Consider the following 5595-nt stretch of genomic DNA (forward strand, 5'->3'; position numbering starts at 1 on the left):
TCTGAAGAGTTAAACATGTGAAGGCGTTATGGAAATGCTTTTTCATACTATATCCTGTAAAGTGAGGCGGCCTATTGCAAGGACATTGCAGTTATTAGCAGCTGATTATCCAAATAAATTCAATTTAGAACTGGCTGGTAATGCACTTAAAATGACTAAATTCCATCAGCGGTTGCATAGAATACAAACTGAACTAAAGTAAACACCCTTTCTCCATCTATTTGTTTGCTAAATAACATCAATGTTCTTGCATTCAGCCATTTGCAATTAAAATCCCACTTTGTTATCATATTACAACAACAGTGGCACTGAGTTGAATATTCCATGCTAAATATAGTCTGCTGACTTATGACGACTGACTGCTTGCACAGCTCTCTCTCTCTCTCGCTCTCTCTCTTTCTCTCTCTCTTGTGAGTGACAGCCAAACAGACACTTTTAAATATACAGTACCTGTCAAAAGTTTGGACACACCTACTAATTCAAGGGTTTTTCTATATTTTACTATTTTCTACATTGTAGAATAATAGTGAAGACATCAGAACTAGGAAATAACACATATGGAATCATGTAGCAACCAAAAAAGTGTATAACAAATATATTTTATATTTGAGATTCTTCAAAGTAGCCACCCTTTGCCTTGATGACAGCTTTGCACACTCTTAACATTCTCTCAACCAGCTTCACTTGAAATGCTTTTCCAACAGTCTTGAAGGAGTTCCCACATATGCTGAGCACTTGTTGGCTGCTTTTCCTTCACTCTGCGGTCCAACTCATCCCAAACCATCTCAATTGGGTTGAGGTCGGGTGATTGTGGAGGCCAGGTCATCTGGTGCAGCACTCCATCATGCTCCTTCTTGGTAAAATAGCCCTTACACAGCCTGGAGGTGTTGGGTCATTGTCCTGTTGAAAAACAAATGACAGTCCCACTAAGCCCAAACCAGATGGGATGGTGTATCGCTGCAGAATGCTGTGGTAGCCATGCTGGTTAAGTGTGCCTTGAATTCTAAATAAATCACTGACAGTGTCTCCAGCAAAGCACCCCCACACCATCGAACCTCCTCCATACTTCATGGTGGGAACCCGAGCCTTACTTATGATTCAGTACTACACAAATTGGTTGAATTATTTATTTATTAGCTAATTAAATGGTAACACAGAATAAACACACACACTATGTTAAAAACAGGTCCCTAGCGGAATGACAACAATATGGCTGCTACTCTCACATACAGTAATCATATACTTTGCACACGAACCACCGCCCTCTTTGAGTAAGAAATCATGAATGTATTTACGTGAAATGCCAAATCTCTCTTGGTGGACAGGGCCTTGGAAAGGGGGTTGGGCCTTTTCGCGGGCACGCTTGTAAGGCTCTGAATGTCCCAAAATGGTTCCAACAAGCCTTCTACTGTTGTTCTTCTCTGTAGTTGTCCGGTATCCGGTGACTTGTCGTGTAGTCCTGAACAGAACTACAGAGTTTAATTTCCTTCCATTCGCTCCTGAAGATGCCTCTTTGAAGATAGGTTAGCCAGCCGGGTTGATGGTTCCCAGTGGGGTGATGAGAGCAGCATAATACGATGGGTTGAGCAGAGTAGTAGAATGGTCCCATTTAAATTTGCTTTTCTAGATACTTTACTTAGGACAGCTAATCAGCCGTACCAGTGATTGTCCGGGAGGTGAGTTTATCGTTTCTCTACCTCGTGTTGATATTCAAAGTTCAGACCACTTTAAACGTGCAGCTGCAGCTCAATGCTTTTCTGGTCTGTTATGTAATTCTTAACCCATAATTTATACAGTTTGTTCGAAACGGCGGTTCATCAGGCTGACACACTTTCTGACCTCACTCAGGGGCGTGACTTGTCAATGTGCAAAGTGTATGTAAAGCAATTATCTCGAATGGCTCCTAAAATCACATCCCTTTCTTAACAACTACTCTTTCATCATTTTTCATATTACATGTACTACACGCAGGATGGAAACTTTGTACATGTAGTGGGTATACTTTCCAAGTTACAGTATTTCCTTTCTAATATTTTTATGACATCACAAAATAACAAACAATATGACATTAGTGTTCTATAGATCGCCTCTGACTATTCCCCATGTTCTATGCTAGAAATATTGTTCCAGTATTCGCTTTTTAACGTGTTCGAGTTTCGTCGGGAAAAAGTATCTTGAAACAAAGCACATTCCTTTGGTGAATTTGGAGAGGGAGAACATAATCTTCTCCGTTTGATTTACAACAGTACTTGAGTTGTTAATCCCTCCTAGTTTTTTCCTCCCCCCTTCTACGGGTGAGAGGGGGTCTGGTTGAAGTTATTCATTGCAAACCTGATCTGACCTATTTGGATCCTCACAGGACATCATGACAAGACCAAAGGACAGATTTCCACCAGTCTAATGTATATTGCTTGTGTTTCTTGGCCCAATCAGGTCTCTTCTTCTTATTGGTGTCCTTTAGTAGTGGTTTCTTTGCAGCAATTTGACCATAAAGGCCTGATTCACGCAGTCTCCTCTGAACAGTTGATGTTGATGTCTATTACTTGAACTCTGTGAAGCATTTATTTGGGCTGCAATTTCTAATGAACTCTCACTACTTGATTCCATACAGTTGAAGACAGAAGTTTACATACACTTAAGTTGGAGTCATTAAAACTCGTTTTTCAACCACTCCACAAATTTCTTGTTAACAAACTATAGTTTTGGCAAGTCGGTTAGGACATCTACTTTGTGCATGACACAAGTAATTTTTCCAACAATTGTTTACAGACAGATTATTTCACTTATAATTCACTGTATCACAATTCCAGTGGGTCAGAAATGTACATACACTAAGTTGACTGGGCCTTTAAACAGCTTGGAAAATTCCAGAAAATTATGTCATGGCTTTAGAAGCTTCTGATAGGCTAATTGACATAATTTGAGTCAATTGGAGGTGTACCTGTGGATGTATTTCAAGGCCTACCTTCAAACTCAGTGACTCTTTGCTTGACATCATGGGGAAATCAGCCAAGACCTCAGAAATGGTTTTAGACGTCCACAAGTCTGGTTCATCCTTGGGAGCAATTTCCAAACGCCTGAAGGTACCTTGTTCAAACAATACAAACAATATTACGCAAGTATAAACACCATGGGACAACGCAGCCGTCATACCGCTCAGGAAGGAGATGCGTTCTGTCTCCTAGAGATTAACATACTTTGGTGCGAAAAGTGCAAATCAATCCCAGAACAACAGCAAAGGACCTTGTGAAGATGCTGGAGGAAACAGGTACAAAAGTATCTATATCCACAGTAAAACGAGTCCTATATTGACATATCCTGAAAGGCCGCTCAGCAAGGAAGAAGCCACTGCTCCAAAACCGCCATAAAAAAAGCCAGACTACGGTTTGCAACTGCACATAGGGACAAAGGTCATACTTTTTGTAGAAATGTCCTCTGGTCTGATGAAACAAAAATAGAACTGTTTGGCCATAATGACCATCGTTATGTTTGGAGGAAAAAGGGGGAGGCTTGCAAGACGAAAAACACCATCCCAACTGCGAAGCACGGGGGTGGCAGCATCATGTTGTGGGGGTGCTTTGCTGCAGGAGGGATTGGTGCACTTCACAAAATAGATGGCATCATGAGGGAGGAAAATTATGTGGATATATTGAAGTAACATCTCAAATCATCAGTCAGGAAGTTAAAGCTTGATCATAAATGGGTCTTCCAAATGGACAATGACCATACTTCCAAAGTTGTGGCAAAATGGCTTAAGACAACAAAGTCAAGGTATTGGAGTAGCCATCACAAAGCCCTGACCTCAGTCCTATAGAACATTTGTGGACAGAACTGAAAAAGTGTGTGCGAGCAAGGAGGCCTACAAACCTGACCAGTTCTGTCAGGATGAATGGGTCAAAATTCACCCAACTTATTGTGGGAAGCTTGTGGAAGCCAACCCGAAATGTTTGACCCAAGTTAAACAATTTAAAGGCAATGCTACCAAATACTAATTGAGTGTACTTAAACTTCTGACTCACTGGGAATGTGATGATCGAAATAAAAGCTGAAATAAATCATTCTCTCTACTATTATTCTGACATTTCACATTCTTAAAATAAAGTGGTGATCCTAACTGACCTAAGATAGGCAATTTTTACTCTGATTAAATGTCAGGAATTGTGAAAGACTGAGTTTAAATGTATTTGGCTAAGGTGTATGTAAACTTCTGACTTAAAATGTATGTGTTATTTCATAGTTTTGAGGTCTTCTCTATTATTCTACAATGTAGAAAATAGTAAAAATAAAGAAAATCCCTTGAAAGAGTTGGTCTGTCCAAGCTGTTGACTGGTACTGTACATCAGCTTCACTATAGTTATGTTATTCCCAGTGGCGTGTATTCATGGAGGCAAAGGGAAGCCAGGCTTCCCCCAAAAAATGACAAATAAAAAACATATAAAATAATTTATCTTTCATCTTTCTGTGTTTCATAATTGTCCTTCAATTTGCAAGAGGCTGAATGTATCTCACTGGAGAAAGCATCCGAGTTAGCGAAACAGTGCCCCTCTGTCTCTGTGTATTTAGCCCAGCTAACTGATGCTGTCTGGTCAAAAAGAGTATGATATTGATTATCGTTGCCGCCTGTAGCATTGAATGCAAGGGAAGCCAGCGAGCATTGGGCCTCCCTTGATTATTATTATAATTTTTTTTTTTTACATTTATAGCCAATCAGCATCAAAGCTAAATTGAGTTAGCTCAACTGTGAATGATCCCGGAGCACCAAAAAAAGTGTCAACGGAAGACAGTTTCGATTTGGCTTCAGACCAATCACATAACATGAAGCCAAACATCATTGACAGAAAAAATTGAATTGTTGCATCTTGTTGTGTTGTCCTCCGGTGGCTGGCTAGCTGTCCCTTCCCTAAATTAGCCGTGGATGGAGATAGGGATTCACTTAATTCTCCGTACTGGCCAATGATTATAATGGCGATTCTGATTCAACCATCATTTCATACATTGTGCCTCTGGCCTGAGAGAATGGAAGTTCAATATGTAGCTAGACGTAGTAGGCTAATGTTAACTAGCCGCTAGTTGTTGCCCATGAAAGGAAGTTAGGCTATCCAGCAAGCATTTTAGCCTGGTAGCCTAGTACAACAAAATCTAAAAGCGTGTACTGTATGACAGAGTCATAGATTGTTTTGGCAACATGAAAAAGAGGAGGATGGCATTGGGTGAGTAGGGTGAGTCAACATGTTTTTTCTACTTACGCCCACACACACACCACACTCACACTCACACTCTCTCCTCACACACACACCACACACACACACACACACACACACACACACACACACACACACACACACACACACACACACACACACACACACACACACACACAGAAATCAATACCATGGACAGCCACATGATACATTGATTGGACTAAATTGTTTTTGGAATCTTTTAGTTGTAGTCTTTTAGTTGTCACTGTATTAAGGCGTCAGCATGCTTCAGTTCGGCTAGTGGCTAGCTGAAGTCGACTAGGCGAACCAAACGAGCGTGCTTGCATATTCCCTTAAAAGACCATCCCTTGAAAAACGAGAAAAGCGACAATAG

Source organism: Salmo salar, chromosome 21 (genome assembly GCF_965601325.2).
Source record: "Salmo salar chromosome 21, fSalSal1, whole genome shotgun sequence".
NCBI lineage: Eukaryota > Metazoa > Chordata > Actinopteri > Salmoniformes > Salmonidae > Salmo > Salmo salar.